We start from the raw sequence: 17,803 nt of genomic DNA, 5'->3' as shown, positions 1-17,803 counted from the left end.
AAAGGATATTAAAATATTTTAAAATTTTAAATGTGAATTTTATTGATAGACTTTTTTAACGTTAAATGTATTTATATATATTTTTTAACTTAATTAATTGAATTTATGTTAACATTAGTTTCTAGGGGTTTTCTTTTAAACCCCTACCTCCATTAATTTCTATGTCAGGATGTTGCAGTCCTAGTGGTTGGCCTTCTGTGGTACTGGAAAGTTTTGGTAATGTTCTTGGTCCTTTTTGGTTGCAGTAAATATAGAAGGAGAGTTTTTGAATAGGAGTGGGTGGTGTTATAATTGCAGTACTAGTAAACATACTACAAATGCAGTTTGTGGATAGGATGCACCGTTTGCAGGGTAAGGATATTCTATTGAAGGTGCTAAGGGGTTTTCTTTTTAGTGCCTACTTCCATTATATTCTATGTGGTGGTGTTGCAGTACCAGAAGTTGGCCATTTCTGGTGTGGTGCTCGAATACATTTGTAACTGTTCTGGGTTTCTTTTTGGTTGTAGTAAATGCAGAAGAGCAGTTTGTGAAAAGGAATGGGCTCACTCTTTTGTGAGTAGTCGAATGTCCCCTCCAAAAACCCTCCTTACCACTTCCTGAACCCCAAGTTCCTCTTTAAACGCTTCCCATTTACTGGTAAATATTCTCAATTTTCCTGCCAGTCCCCTCTCACTTTCTACATTTACTAATGAAATGTGTCATTAAGCGTGCTGTGATCTTCGTAGTTAGGGCACAGATGTCTGCACAGTAAAGATAAGAGGGGAGGAGACCTCCAAACATAGGTATGTGAATAGTATTTTGTAGTATTTTTAGTATTACTATAGTAGTACCACTAAACGTACACCAAAATGCAGTTTGTGAATAGGCCGCACCGTTTGAAGGATGAGGATATTCAATTGAAGGCCATACCTAACTCCCACAGTGAAAGGGTAGCTCCAACTCTCAAATTTTCATGATCTTTGGGTCTTTTTACTGAATCGTTCACGTCAGCTAACTAAATCTTAGCAATCAAAGAACTCTCTCTAGGGAAAACAAAATATATCCAAACACAATCCTCAATACCTGAACAGTGCTGACATTTACAGAATAAGAAACATAGACAAAGAAACACCATAAACCTTTTTATCTTTAACATTTTAGTAGTAATTATGGACAAAATACAATCTACGTGCTTGGCGGGCAGTGACAGGGGTAGCATCTGATTACCCTCTCTACAAGTGCCTTCTATTTACAGAATAGGATTATCTCTTCTGCTATTGCTAATCCTAGATAAAGTATCTCATCAAGGGTAGATCCATTGTTTAATACAAAGATGCTGCAGCACTATCTCTTCTTTAAAATACTTCACTTAATTCCAATAAACCAGCTAAGGTTAGGTCACTATGCAATAAAACTAACAGAATGACTAACTACATGCAGTTACAAGGGTCACAAAAACAAAAAATGGTAGTGAACTTTGTGATCATTGTTCTGAGAATGATTGAGGATGATGGTGGTGTCTGTGCATTGATCTTTTGGATCTATCAGCAAGGTTCTGCATTGCTGATTATTACCTGCTCATTCAGCGTCTCTCTAAGGCCCATATTTATACTTTTTTAGCGCCACATTTGCGCACAAACTTATAGAATATAACTGTATTTTGTACGTTTTTGCTACTTTTGCGTCAAAAAATTATGCAAATGCGACGCTAAAAAAGTTGAAATATGGGCCGACGCAGTTTTGCATCAAAAAGTTTAACGCCGGCTAATGCCATTTCTTTGTGCCACTTTGAAGCTCCGTGGCGCAAACCAGGGGTTAGAGTCATTTTTTTTACTCTAACCATTGTGCCACATCATAAAGAAAAATGAATTTAAAGCAGCAAAAATTTATTTTACCCGATTTACGATGTCACAAACCAGGTACGTGCCTTTTTTTGCCGCAATAGCGTCAAAAAGCAGCACAAACACAGCAAAATCTACAAAGGAGACCCAAAATGGATCCCAGAAGCCATGAGAGACCCCAGGAAGACTACAACCGACCAGGAACCAGCCAAGAGGACCCAGACAAGACCAAGGAGAGGGAGAAGAAGAAAAGGAGTTGCCGGTTCAGTGCAGAGTAGCAAGAAATACTGGTGAAAGAGGTGACGGAACACCAGCATCAACTTTTTGTCACCTCAACATTGCCAATTGGGAGGAGAGGGGCAATTTGGCAACAAATTGTCGATAAGATCAACAGTGTGGCAGAAGTACGGAGAACAGTCACTGAGTGCAAGAAATGCTGGCATGACTGCAAGCGCAGGACCAAGGAAAAGATGTCAAGGAACAAGAAGGCTGCAGACTGGAGGTGGGAGTCCAGCACCGCAAGAGGCCCTGGACCACATGGAGGAGATGGTGGCAGCCGTCATCCCTGAGGAGATCGTCACAGGGATTCAAGGACAGGACAGTGCAGACTACCATGAAACAACACAGATGCAGGGTAAGTTGCATGGGGGACAAAAATGCCCAAATGTTACCTGCAAGCAGGGGGAGGGACATACCTACTACACAATGCATGTCAGCCATGATAATCAGGTAGTGGAAAGGGCAAAGGGGCACGGCACAGGTGCATGGGTTATGCAGGGGAAACCTGGAGCACAGCACAACACTACACCAACAACCTTTGCATGGGGGTACTCTGCCATGCCAAGGCTGTTGGAAAGGCAAAGCCAGTCCAGGAGGGTAGGGTACAACGTAAAACAGGCCTGCTGTCACATGACAGCTGGTATTGTCGCTATATGGACTAGGGCTCAATTCCCAGTCTCAGGCCATATCCGCAAGTGATATTTACCATTGTCAACAGTTGCCACTGCCACCTGTGCTGTGTGTGTAGGTCAAGTAGCCAATGGCAGTTATGTGCCCATGGATCAAACACACCCAAAATAGAGGGTTCAGGATGACAATGTTATCAATCCCTTGTAATTACTAACAATGCTCATATCTATAGGACCAATAAACATCAGGTATTGTTATTAACATTATGAGGTACACAGCAGTAATGTCATACCCATTGTAGGAAAGTCCTCCTTTTTGCCCTGGTCACCCCCACACTTTTTGGACAGGTACTGGTGGTTACTGACTCTTGGCTGTGCCCTGGGTACTGCTTACCAGTCCCAGGGCCAGTGCTCTGTGTAAAATGGATATGCAAATTAGGATAATTATAATTGGCTAAGTTAACCTACCTATAAGTCCCTAGTATATGGTAGGGCATGTAGGTTTAGGGACCACAGCATAGGTGGTGCACACCTGGGTGCACTGCTGAGGTGCCCAGTGTCATTTTAAAGGCAGGCCTGCCTTGCTGGCTGCTTTTAAATTAAAGTTATATGCAAATTCGACTTTGGAATTAAAAGTAGTTCCAAAGTCTTAAACTACCTTATTTTTACATATAAGTCACCCCTAAGGTGTGCCCTATGTGCCCCTAGGGCTGGGTGCCATGTAACTATAAGCAGGGACTTTATAAAAATAGATTTATAAACCCTGGTGAGGTAAAAACAGCCAAATTCGTTTTTCCCTCATTGAAGTAAATGGCCTTCATAGGCTAGAATGGGGAGACTTTATTTTAAATTTTAAAGTCTCCTTAAATGTTGCATACAAAGAATTTGGTATCAAATTAATTGTTGTAATAAATCCCACAACTTCCAGTTATTGGATTTAATATAACTTGTTCAGGTAAAAGGTTTTAGACTTTACCTAAAAAGTTGCCAATTTCAGCCCTGCATTGTTTTTGCTGCTGTGCTCTGATTGGCCAGCCTGCAGCAGCTTAGCCAAGCTGCCTTGATGAGGTGTGAAGTGGTCTGGCTTCACACAAAGGAATGTGCTTGTGGGAGAGAATCTCCCCTCAGCAGATGGTGAGGCAGGAAGGGGGAGGGCTGCCAAACTGGTCTTCAAAGGCAGAGAAGGACATTTGGAGCAACCAGCAACACCCCCACATCCTGCAACCCCAGACAACTAGTTGCCCCCTTGATTAGATTAGGAGAGGGCAGGAGAGGGGTGTGTTTATGATTTTTATTACCAGTGGGTGGGCTCAGCCAGATGTAACCTCCAAAAATCAGATTCAGCCATGTTGGATTTTTAGAGAATGTTGCCTTCTGGGATGGATTTTTGCCACACTTCCCAGGAAGTGGTCATCACAGGGGGACGACCCTGTACCTGATTGGAGAACCAGGACCCCCCTGCTTTTCACCCAGGAGCAAGGATAAAACTGGCAGACCTGACCCCACACCTCAGATCCCCACCAGATTTCAACAAGAAAAGAACTAAAGGAGAAGGACTGCCCTGCTGAACCCCTGGCCTGCACCTGGAACCTGCACTCAGAAGGACTGCACCAGCTGCACACTTGGGCTTCACCACAAGAAGGACTTTGCCTGGCTTCAACTGGTTCAAGGAGGGACTCCCTGTTTGCTACAGGTGAAATATTGCTATCCAGAGTCCCCTGCACCAACTCCTGAAGAAAGTGACCAGCTGACCACTGCCCAGTGGCCAAAAAGGAGTTTGCGCCAGGTGCTTTCTGGGAGTTGAAGTCTGCACCCCCCAAGGACCATCTCAGAACTTCTGGACCCTTGGGGTGAGCTGTGGACCCCAAAAGAACCTTAAAAGAACATCTGGGTGAAGCCCCAGAAGTTTGGAGAAGATTTGAGAATTTTTGTAAAAAAGCTCCATAGAGGGACCGACCTGCCGCAGAAATTCTAGCCGGCTTGCCTCAACCGTGACCCGGCCTGACTTGGTGGTTCGTCCCGGTAAAGAAAAATCTCCAAAAAAGAGACTAAGGGGGTGATTCTAACATTGGCGGGCGGGGGAGGCCGCCCGCCAATGTTCCCCCAACAGAAGATCGCTCCGCGGTCAGAAGACCGCCGCAGTGATTCTGTGTTTCCCCCTGGGCTGGCGGGCGACCGCCAAAAGGCCGCCCACCAGCCCAGGGGGAAACAGCCTTCCCACGAGGACGCCGTCTCAGAATTGAGCCGGCGTAGTGGGTAGGTGCGACGGGTGCAGTTGCACCCGTCGCGTATTTCAGTGTCTGCTTTGCAGACACTGAAATACTACGTGGGGCCCTCTTACGGGGGCCCCTGCAGTGCCCATGCCATTGGCATGGGCACTGCAGGGGCCCCCAGGGGCCCCGCAGCAACACCTACCGCCATCCTGTTCCTGGCGGGAGACCCGCCAGGAACAGGATGGCGGTAGGGGGTGTCAGAATCCCCATGGCGGCGGAGCGCGCTCCGCCGCCATGGAGGATTCTGTAGGGCAGCGGAAAACCGGCGGGAGACCGCCGGTTTTCCCTTTCTGACCGCGGCTGAACCGCCGCGGTCAGAATGCCCTTAGGAGCACCGCCAGCCTGCTGGCGGTGCTCCCATGGTCGGTGACCCTGGCGGTCAACGACCGCCAGGGTCAGAATGATCCCCTAAGTCCGAAGGTAAAAAGTTGACCGGGACCTCCCAGCCATCGTATCCGAGAAGGGCTCCATGGACGTCGGATCAAGATCCAGGTTTACCCCGGTCGAAGGATTTTCACCTCGAAAAAACGACTAAGTCCGAAGGTAAAAATCTCCACCGAGGAATCCAGCATCGCGTATCCGGAGAAGGGCTCCAGGAGGTCGGACAGGACTGGCAGGTTTGTCCCGCTGAAGAAAATCTTCAAAATAAAGACTTAGGGGGTTATTCCAACTTTGGAGGAGGTGTTAATCTGTCCTAAAAGTGACGGATATACCACCAGCCGTATTACGAGTTCCATAGGATATAATGGACTCGTAATACGGCTGGTGGTATATCTGTCACTTTACCGTTACTTTTAGGACGGATTAACACCTCCTCCAAAGTTAGAATAACCCCCTAAGTCAGAAGGTAACTTTTTAACCGAGGCCTCCCGCGACCTGTAGCCGAGCAGGGCTTCATCGCGGTCGGCCTGAAACTTTGACTTTGCCCCGGTCGAGGTGCAACCAGATGACCCGATTGACGCTTTTTGTTTCTAAGTGCTAGAAAAATAATAATTCTTTAAAAATTCATATCTCCGGTTCCCCTTATCCGATTTTATTCATTTTTGTGTAATTTTAAAGATAAAAATATAAACTATTTTTATAAATTGTTTTTTGGATTTTTAAACTGTTTCCTGTGTTTTATTTAATTACTTTTTTGTGATATTTGAATGCTTTACACACTGTCTCCTAAGTTAAGTCTTGTCGCTCGTTGCCAAGCTACCAAGGGTTGAGCTGGGGTTAATTTACTGAGACCTAACTGGACCTAAGTGGAGATTAGTGGCTTGTTGCTAGGTGTAGGTACCTACCTGCCCTTACCAATAACCCATTTTCCAACACCCATGCTGTACATTTCAGGGTCAATCCCGTGCCAGTGTTACAATAGCTGCAATGCCACCTTGCAACATGCCCACTGTCATACAGTTAGGACAACAGCATTGTCGGGGAATACATATGCGTCTAGCTAGTGAAACACACCCGCACAGTCATAAGAGGAAATGGAACACTACTCGGACCATCAGTGCAATCCAATGTAGCACACATTCCCCAACATCAGCAGTACACACTACCAGTGCTGACACCTGTATCGTGCCATGCCAATGCTATACATAGTATATGCTAGGTATCAGCAACATATAGGTAGATATGAAATATCAGAGACTGGGTCAGTTCCAGATTGTTAAGTGTGGTGCAAGTGTCATCAGAACACCCCAGCCAGTGCAAGGCCTCATCATGATAATGGAAGTAGAGGGAGGGTTGAGTAGGACAAGAAGTTGGCCACATACAATTTGGACTGAACTTACACCTAGAGGATGTGACTCAGACAATTCCCCAAACTGCCCACACTACATGTGACATGCAGGTGGGGCATAGGCCTGTGAGAATGCTAATATTAATGACAGGAACAATGACCAGGAACCAAGATTACAATGTTCAACTAATAGGAAGTCAGGAACGTCGCATTACAAATGCCACAACACAGACACACTAATTGTGCAATATCTCATTGCAGAGGACGAAGGCTCTCTTGGGGATATGCCTGTCCTGGACTTCCCTGATGACATGGATGATGAGCTGACAAACATTAGCCAGCAGACCCTCCAAGATGTCCTTGGAACCCTCCAGACCCTACCTTCAGTCACAACGAGTAGCAGCCATCACAGAGGAGCCACCCACCACCCGGTAGTAAGACCTGCCAGCTCCAACCCAGCTGAGGACTCTGAGGACACTGGTACCACCTTTGAGAGGACTCTAGTTGGAGTACAGCAGGAGCTGGCCAAGGAGGTGCGGGTGGGGATGCAAAATATGGCAGCCAGCCTTGAAGAGATGCATACGTGCATGATGTCATCTGCAGAACAGGCAGCAGCCATGCAATCGCTAACACCCATCATGCAAGGACTACAACAAAGTGTAAGGGAATTCACCACTACAGTGAGGGAGTTGCCACAACACCTGGCATTTCAAACCTTTCACTACATGCACAAATGCAATCATGACCCCCTCAGAGCCGACCTGGCTGCCTACCACAGTGATGTAGCTGCTATACTCAAGAACCAGCTGCTCCTCCTTGCTGCAGTAATGCCCTTTATAGCCCCACAGTTGGCAGCTACCGGGAATTCTGACTCCACGTCTTCAATCACTGAAGTGTGTGTTGCCCCTTCAAACCCACCACCACCAAGGGCAGAGGAGACGACACACACATGAGAAGATGAAGACGTGGAACAGATCACCTCGCACGTAGGAGTACCCGATAGAACCAGTCCATGCCACATGGGCACTGATATCCTAGGTCCTGTGCTTACTAACATGCCAGTCTTGCAACAGTTGGTCACATGCACTGTTCTCCAGCACACTGTTTACCTTGACACTATGCTCTGTGATTGTCTCTCACTACCTCATTGGCAATTCATGTTCCTATGCACTTTATGACACTTCACCCCAGCATGTCCAATGACATGCCCCATTGCACTTGTGTTGCATCACAATAGAAGGCGTCACACTAATGGACTCACAATCCTGGACTATGTAATTATTGCACTACAGTACTTTAAAATAAATAGCACTTACACAACCACTTTGTCTCTGTGTAATGTGACACATCAACTGTGTAGGAGATTAGTGATGTATGTTACATGTCAATGGCCATAGAATGTCAATACAACTGCGTTGAAAGATTGTGGGCTGGTAACTATGCACTGGGGTCTGGATGGTATCATCATCTGCACTTCCTGAGGATTATTTCTGAAGTGAATTAAAAACTACCAGTATAATACTGTGTAGGACTGAAAAAGTCAGCTTCAAGGTATGTATAAGCAGAAAATCAATGTGGCCAACATTCCCTTCAAGACAATCTTTATGTATGTGACATCTGACTATAAACTTTCATCACACACACACCATACAGCAGGAATGAATGTGTACAAGTGTATGGAATAATATGTAACCTGGGAGTACAATGTAGGAAATGATAGGTGTGAGTTATGTATACAATACTACATAAGATTATAACATCACTCAGCTTATCAGGGTTCACATGAACATCAGGCGGCAGGCAGACGTACCACAGTGCCCAAGATTCCAATTCAGGTCTCAAAAGATTACGGATTTAAAAACACATCCAAACTTCACAACACATTGGGAACCATGGTAACCTTGAGTGGTGGGTGCAGTGGATGCAGTGGATGGCAGATGCATAGAGAAGTAGCTTTGGTGTAGCTGGCAATGTGACTGCACATTAGGAATTGTGAATAACCATGTCAGTGATGGCATTCAGATGCAGGATAGAACACAAATGCAAATACTAAATTGACACTGTTTACCCATGCCAAGGATCTGATCCCCAAGCATATGACACATACTGTAAAGGAGTACCTAAAATGTACTTAACAGTAATAAAGGATACTAAAATTAGGGGAAACACCTTAACTAACCTAACCTATCCTAACTACACATTAACCACAACTGGCCCTAACTACCCTAATCTAAATTTACCTATCACATTTAACTAAACACTCTAAACATCAACCCCCCAACCCCCTTATATGACGGGACACATGTAGGACAACATATACTAACCTACACACATACTATCTTATCCTAAACAAATATATATTTTTGGGGATTGTTTTTTATATTTTTATATATATATATATATGTGTGTATATATATATATATATAAATATATATATATATATATAGTTTTTCAAAATCATCAGCCACCCACAAAAAAACACATGTAATAATATAACCCACTCCACTCCGCCACCCACTTATACTACCTAAACTAACAGCCTACTCTAACCTAACACTAAGCCCCCTAAACCCACTAAAGATAAGAGCCAGGAAAGAGGAGGGAGGGGAGGGAATCATGGCTGAGGGTCCAAAAGTCACACATTTGCCCTCCGCAGGATCTTCTTTATACCCCGCAGTCTCCTGCTACTGCGGGACACCTCCTGCTGCATCCTGTCCATCCTGCGCAACATTTGTTGCATGTCACATCTCATGGACTGAAATTCTGCATTGGCTATCACAGCAGCTGTGGTTGTCTGTGTTCCACTAGTTGAGGGCACTGCCGGTGCCGTTGCCGTGCTTGGAGGGGGAGGTGCAGGAGCTGCTGTCTGTGGGCCTGGAGCAGATGAGGTTGACGGACCTGCAAAAGTGGCTGTCATCCTTTGGGTGACTGTGGTCTGAGCTGTTGTGCTGGTAGTGGTGGCTGTTGTGGGCAAAGATGGCCCCCCTTGGGCAAATGCCCTCCAGACCCCTGTGGCTCTCTCATGGCGATAACGCCATGCCATATTGCGGAACCCAGACTCCACATCTAGTATATGGCGGTAACGCATTGCCCGCCTCTGGAACTTACTGATCTCATGGGCATTCATGTTGGCAGCTGTAAAAATAGGGAAAGCCTGTCGCGGTTCTCAATGGTCTTACCCTCGCAGCGGAGAGGCGTAGGGGAACGGTCCTTGTTCCGACGGGTTCTGCTCTGGCCGAGGTAGGGGCGACCCCTTCCGGTAGCCACGGTGCTGTTTGGTATGAGCGAACCACTACAGTCCGTGCCCTCCAGAAGGAGTCCCAGAGGAAAAACCCCAGTAGGGTAAAAAACCTCCACAGGAACTCCCTGAAACGAAAAGGAGGACACCAGGGTATTAGGACCGCAGTTCAGGAAGTCAGGAAAACAAAGCAAATCAGGAACAGACAGGATTCGCAGAAGGATATCAAATAGGAGCGTGACTATCACCAAGGAGTGTTGCAACGCAATGAACAGGCAGTTGGAATCCCCTTAAATACCCCTGGACAGGAAACAGGAAACAGGAAGTAGAACACCGCCATCTTGGATTGGGGAAAAGAAAACAGTAATGAATTAGGTATGTGTGTTAGACAATGCATGCTGGGTAGAGAGGAAGTGGTAAGCATGCTGGGAAGAGAAAAAAGGCAAGTATAAAGAACCCCCAGTGTAAGGGTTCGGTTTGTCCTAGGAACATCGGTAAGTGGTGGTGGGCAGGTGAATACATGCAAGAGAAATAAATGTTAAGCGCATAATGCGCTGTGTGCGGCCATGCCTGAAACCCCCTCGGGGTTTCAGGCTCTGCCGCGTCTGCCTTTAAGGCAGAACTTGAAAAAGGGGGAGCGGCGAGCGCCGTGACCCCCAGACCGGCTCCCTGGAGCCTTTATGGCCCTCGCCGGAGCCGCGGCGACCCCCGCGACCTGGGTGTCTGCCTCAGCGTCTACCGCGGCCCGGGCGTCGGCCGCGGCAAAATTAACGTGCCGCGCCGCGGCAACCTGAGCCCGCGGCCGCAGCGAGCGCTGCGGTGTAACAGTATGCCCCCTCCCCGAGGCCCCGGGTTTGTGAGGGAAGAGCCGAAAAAAGCGGCGGATTAAAAGAGGAGCATGGACTGAAGAGGCATCCTCCCAGGAACACTCACTCAAAGGGTACCCCTTCCAATGAATAAGGTATTGGAGGCGCCCATGGAAAAATCGAGAGTCACAGACCTCCTGCACTTCGTATTCAGGCACATTGTCAACCAACAAAGGAGGGGGACAGGGCAACTGCCTATGAAAGAGATCAGGACGGTAAGGTTTCAGTTGCGAGACATGGAATACTGGGTGGATCTTCCATGTCCGAGGTAGGCGAAGACGCATGGACACTGGGTTGATCTTCTTGAGAATGAGAAAGGGACCATAAAAGCGGGGCTTGAATTTGTTTTGGGTGAGTCGGAGAGGTAGGAATCTAGAGAAGAGCCAGACCTTATCATGGACTTGATATAGAGGAGCCGCACAGCGTCTCCTATCTGCTATTGTCTTCATGCGGGACTTGGTGGACACAAGGTTAGAATGGATAATTCGCTGTATACCCCGTAGCTGTCGAACGAAAGAGGAGATGGCGGGAAGGTTGGAGTTGTCTCTCAGGGGAGTTGGGAAGGCCCTGGGATGGAAACCATAGGAGCCATAGAAAGGAGAGACTTTAGAGGCACTGTGTAGAGAGTTATTATAGGAGAATTCGGCAAGCGGTAAGTAGGGAGCCCAATTACTTTGTGTAGCGTTACAAAAGCTACGTAAGTATTGCTCGAGACCCTGATTGAGTCGTTCTGTTTGTCCATTGGTTTGAGGGTGGAACCCGGATGACAAGGCCACCTGGATCCCCAAGATCTTGCAGAATTGGTTCCAGAAACGGGAGATATATTGGGGACCTCTGTCTGATATAATAACTTGGGGTAGCCCATGTAGCCTGAAAATTTCTTGAGTAAAGACCTGACTTAACTCCTTTGCCGTGGGTAACTTTCTCAAGGCCGTGAAGTGGGCCATCTTGGTGAAGGAGTCCACAGTTACCATTATGACGTGGTTTCCCATTGAGGAAGGTAAGGCGCACATAAAATCGGTGGATATGGTAAGCCATGGGCCTGGGGGAACAGGTAATGGGCGGAGTAAGCCCACAGGTCTGGTTCGGGGTGTCTTGGCTTGAGCACATGTAGGACAGGATAACACATATGCCTCAGTGTCAGCCTTGAGAGTTGGCCACCAGAAAGAGCGAAGCAAAAGATCTTGAGTCGCTTTCACTCCTCGATGACCCGCAATAGGAGAATCATGGCACATGTGTAAGGCTTCGATTTGCACTGTTTTAGTGGGTAAAAACAGGGCCTTATCATGATAATAGTAGTCATGATCTATGTGCAGCTGTGGACGTAACCTCTTTAGTTCTGTTTCGTGTAGACGGGCATATTCAGACTTAACTTGATCTAAAAAGGTCTGTGCTACCCCTATGATTTTATTGTTGTCGAATAAGTTTTGAACCGCGGAATCACCGCACCCAGGATAACGTCGGGACAGGGCATCCGCCAGGATGTTCTGAGAACCAGGGATGTAGGTGATATAGAAATCATACTGGCTGAAGAAGAAGGCCCATCGAGCTTGCCGGCTATTTTGGCACTGGAAATTTCTTAAACACTGTAGATTTCTATGATCGGTCCGGGCTTCGAAGGGCTCCTTTGATCCCATCAAAAAGTGTCTCCATTCAGTGCACGCGACCTTTAAGGCGAGTAATTCGCGTTCTAGCACGGAATAGTTTCGCTCAGAATCAGATAGAATGTGGGATAGATAGAATACAGGGTGTTCTAGGTCATCATCGTCTTGTCTTTGTAACAAGGCAGCCCCAATGGCTCTTTCTGAGGCGTCTGTGACAACAATGAATTGTTTGCTAGTGTCTGGGTGTCGAAGAATAGGGGCTTGACTAAAGGCTTTCTTTAAGTCCTGAAAAGCTGACTCAGCGCCTGGTGTCCAACAAAAACCTTTCTTTAGGTGTTCCTTTTTGAGGGTTTGAGTAATGAAGCTGGTTCTCTGGGCAAAGTCTGCTATGAACTGCCGGTAGAAGTTGGCTAGTCCCAGAAAACATTGAGGGCCATATTTATACTCTGGTTGCGCCGAATTTGCGTCGTTTTTTTCGACGCAAATTCGACGCAGAACTAACGCCAACTAACGCCATATTTATACTGTGGCGTTAGACGCTTCGGGCGCCAAAGTGCCCGGAGTGTGCGTCATTTTTTAGCGTGAACCCCTTCCTTGCGTTAATGATATGCAAGGGAGGCGTTCCCGTCTTAAAAAATGACTCCCAGGCCTTTACGTGGTATTTATACTCCCGGGCAAAAGAGACGCCCGGGAGTGGGCGTGGCCAAAAACGGCGCATTTGTGCCGCTTTTTAACGCCTGGGTCAGGGATGGCGTTAAGGGACAAGTGGGCTCAAAATGAGCCCAGAGTGCCCTCCCCTGCCCCCAGGGACCCCCCCTGCCACCCTTGCCCACCCCAGGAGGACACCCAAGGACGGAGGGACCCATCCCATGGACATTAAGGTAAGTTCAGGTAAGTATTTTTTTTTTTTTTTTTGTGGCATAGGGGGGCCTGATTTGTGCCCCCCTACATGCCACTATGCCCAATGACCATGCCCAGGGGACAGAAGTCCCCTGGGCATGGCCATTGGGCCAGGGGGCATGACTCCTATCTTTACAATGATAGGAGTCATGTTGATGGGGGATGGGCGTCGAAAAAAAATGGCGCAAGTCGGGTTACGACGATTTTTTCGACGTAACCTGACTTGCCCCATTTTAATTCGCCCATACGCCATTTTCCCCCTACGCCGGCGCTGTCTGGTGTACGTGGTTTTTTCCCACGCAAACCAGGCAGCGCCGGTCTGCTTGCGCCGGCTAACGCCATTCCATAAATACGGCGCCCGCATGGCGCTTCAGAATGGCGTTAGACGGCGCAAAATTTTTTGACGCTAAACTGCGTTAGCGCAGTTTAGAGTCAAAAAGTATAAATATGGGCCTCAGTCTCCTTGATGGAAGAAGGAGATGGCCAGTTCAATATAGCCTGTACTTTGTCTGAGTCCATGGCAATTCCGGTTTGGTCTATACAGTATCCCAAATATTTCACTTCTATCTGATCAAATTCGCATTTTTCAGGCTTACAGAACAAATGATGTTGTCGGAGTCTTTCTAAGACTTGGCGGACGTGTTTGGAATGTTCCTCTGGATGAACCGAATAAATTAGGATATCGTCAAGATACACTACCACTGTTTGTTGCAAAAGATCAGAAAAGATAGAATCCATGAATCTTTGAAAGATGGACGGGGCATTAGTGAGTCCGAAGGGCATTACTCTATATTCGTAGTGACCAAAAGGTGTTCTAAAGGCGGTCTTCCACTCATCACCTTCTCTGACTCTTAGCAGATGATAGGCTCCTCGGAGATCCAGCTTAGTGAACCTCTTGGCTCCTCTGACTGCTTCTAAGATGTCTTTGATGAGGGGTAGCGGATACCGGTCTTTGATAGTGATCCTGTTTAACCCTCTGAAGTCGATACAGGGACGCAGGTCTTTGGTTTTCTTTGGTACAAAGAAAAGAGGAGCCCCGGCGGGTGAAGAGGAGGGAGTTATTAACCCACTTTGTAGATTCTCATCTAGGTACTCCTTCAGAATTTGTTTCTCTGGTTCGGTGAGGGAGTACATCCGCCCAAAAGGAACTACAGTGTCTGGCTCTAAAGAAATGGCACAGTCGTATTCTCTGTGGGGTGGCAATTCAGGTCTTTCTGGCTTCTGGAATACATCGATATAGTCCTGATACTGTCTGGGAACTCCCTGTAGAACATTAATGGATCCTCCCACCTGGGCAGGTGCTGTTGAGAGACTTTTTGGGGACCAATAATCCCCGGCCGGATAGCAATGGTGTTGACAAAAATGGGAGGATAACGAAATGGTTTTTGTTTCCCAGTTGATGTAAGGATTGTGCCGTGTAAGCCATGGAATTCCCAGGATCATGACATGGTGTGGTGATGAGATTAAGTCAAACGAGAGAATTTCCTGATGTTTACCGAACTGTAAACAGAAAGTAGGGGTGGTGTATTGTACCGGTCCAGAGGCCAACAGTGACCCATCAACAGTATGTACCTGTTCTGGTATTTCTTTGGGTATTTGTGTTATTTGTTGTTCTTTGGCCCAGGTTTCATCTAAATATAGGCCACTGGCTCCGCAATCCAATAAAGCCAAAGTTCTTGCTTCACGGCCATCAGTTAAATGGAGGATAACTGGTAAGAGAAAAAGAGCAGTTCCTTCCTCCCTGGAAGAGCAAATAGAAGGTATATCACGATATCCCGTCCTCACCCTTCTTACTGGGGACGGGAGTTGGCGTTTCCCAAGGGCTTGGTTGGACGAATGGGGCAGGCGCGAATTAGGTGACCAGCTGCACCACAATATAGGCAAAGCCCCTTCCTTCGTCTATGTTCCCTTTCGCTGGCGGATAGAGGTCCGCGAGCTGTGTCAATCTGCATGGGCTCTTCCTCGGTATTCCCTTTGGATTCAGGGCGGGCTTCCTCGGAACGATGGGCGAAGGGACGAGATGGTACTGAGTGAAAAGGCAAACGACTCTTCTTTTTCTCCATTCGTCGTTCATTTAACCGATACTCTATAGTTAGTGCTTGGTCCATCAACCCTTTGAGGTTTTCTATCCTGGCAGAATGTACTAGTTCATCTTTGATGTCCTCTCTTAGACCTCTACGGAAGAGTGTCACCAAGGTACGTTCCACCCAGGTTGTTTCTGCAGCTAATTGTCTGAAACGGGTGATGTATTGTAATACATCCTGACTCCCTTGTTGGACTTCGCAAAGAGCCTCTTCTGCTGACGCCTCGAGTCCAGGGCGTTCAAACATCTGTTTAAAAGTAGTGATAAAGGTGGAATAATTAGATAGACAGGGATCGTTTCTGGTTACTAGAGGTGTGGCCCAGGCCAAGGCTGGTCCTGATAAGGCACTAATCAAATACCCCACCTTGGTCTTATCTTGTACAAATTGCGAGGGACGAAAGGCAAAGTACACCGTTAAGGCATCCAGGAATTCTTTTAATGTGGTGGGATCCCCGGAAAATCGAGGTGTAGAGGCGGCTACTGCAGGGACATCTGTGGTCCTGGAGGCAAAGGTTTGTCGATAAACAGTATTCTCAGTACGTAATTGCTGGAGTTCTTGAGCCTGTTGTTGTATCGTCGCCAGTAGGTCCTGGTTAGTACGTTCCGTGTTTACCACTGGGTTATCCATAGTTCCGGACTGCAACAGGAATTGTAGGCGTTGCAATCTGTCGCGGTTCTCAATGGTCTTACCCTCGCAGCGGAGAGGCGTAGGGGAACGGTCCTTGTTCCGACGGGTTCTGCTCTGGCCGAGGTAGGGGCGACCCCTTCCGGTAGCCACGGTGCTGTTTGGTATGAGCGAACCACTACAGTCCGTGCCCTCCAGAAGGAGTCCCAGAGGAAAAACCCCAGTAGGGTAAAAAACCTCCACAGGAACTCCCTGAAACGAAAAGGAGGACACCAGGGTATTAGGACCGCAGTTCAGGAAGGCAGGAAAACAAAGCAAATCAGGAACAGACAGGATTCGCAGAAGGATATCAAATAGGAGCGTGACTATCACCAAGGAGTGTTGCAACGCAATGAACAGGCAGTTGGAATCCCCTTAAATACCCCTGGACAGGAAACAGGAAACAGGAAGTAGAACACCGCCATCTTGGATTGGGGAAAAGAAAACAGTAATGAATTAGGTATGTGTGTTAGACAATGCATGCTGGGTAGAGAGGAAGTGGTAAGCATGCTGGGAAGAGAAAAAAGGCAAGTATAAAGAACCCCCAGTGTAAGGGTTCGGTTTGTCCTAGGAACATCGGTAAGTGGTGGTGGGCAGGTGAATACATGCAAGAGAAATAAATGTTAAGCGCATAATGCGCTGTGTGCGGCCATGCCTGAAACCCCCTCGGGGTTTCAGGCTCTGCCGCTTCTGCCTTTAAGGCAGAACTTGAAAAAGGGGGAGCGGCGAGCGCCGTGACCCCCAGACCGGCTCCCTGGAGCCTTTATGGCCCTCGCCGGAGCCGCGGCGACCCCCGCGACCTGGGTGTCTGCCTCGGCGTCTACCGCGGCCCGGGCGTCGGCCGCGGCAAAATTAACGTGCTGCGCCGCGGCAACCTGAGCCCGCGGCCGCAGCGAGCGCTGCGGTGTAACAAAGCCAAACATTAGTGACATCATTGTGTGATACATCTATAGATGATATTGTAACTCTTCCTCAAAATTAGCTTAAACAGTCCAAATCACGGTACAGATCACAGAATGTCCCCGAGGAATGACAGGCCAGTGCAGCCTACACATCTACTATCTGACAGCACAGCAATGCTCAAAAAGGTGTGTACCTACTTAAATGATCTGTGCATCATTGTACTGCTATTAGTCACATAACAAATGCTGCAAGTACTCCACATGTGACAGGCCAACTAATGACAATCTCCTGGATGACAATCAAGGCCCACAAGACCTGTGATTTGTAAATGGAATTGCCTGGATGGTATGCAGTTGCTAATCATGAGGGGGTATCCTAGGTTGGAACAAATGAATGTTGGAAATACATGTCTGTCTTCTACACTGGGATCCTCACACCTAGGTACACATATTTCAGATCCCTAACCCTGTGCCTCAAGGGGTGATGAACATGCAACACATACATCAAGGACAACCAGGAAGCTTTGGACAGCTGTCCATGGGTTTAGTCAGTCCACCACAGGTAAGCAGGGCTGCCAACTAGGATTGACTCAAGCACTGGAAAATCACATCAACATTTATGTTCCTAATTGCGGCCAATTGTCATTTGATCTCACTGATACCTTTCCAAAAAGAAGCACATAGATGCACCACCCATCTGGCTTTAGCTCCATGCACACCTATGACATTCTACTCAAGTGCCACATAAACGGAGCACAACATGTGGAGTTAGATGCTGCTAGGAAGTCAAACATACAGTCCTACATTTTCATTAGT

Source organism: Pleurodeles waltl, chromosome 7 (assembly GCF_031143425.1).
Source record: "Pleurodeles waltl isolate 20211129_DDA chromosome 7, aPleWal1.hap1.20221129, whole genome shotgun sequence".
NCBI lineage: Eukaryota > Metazoa > Chordata > Amphibia > Caudata > Salamandridae > Pleurodeles > Pleurodeles waltl.
This window is presented reverse-complemented; position numbering follows the sequence as displayed.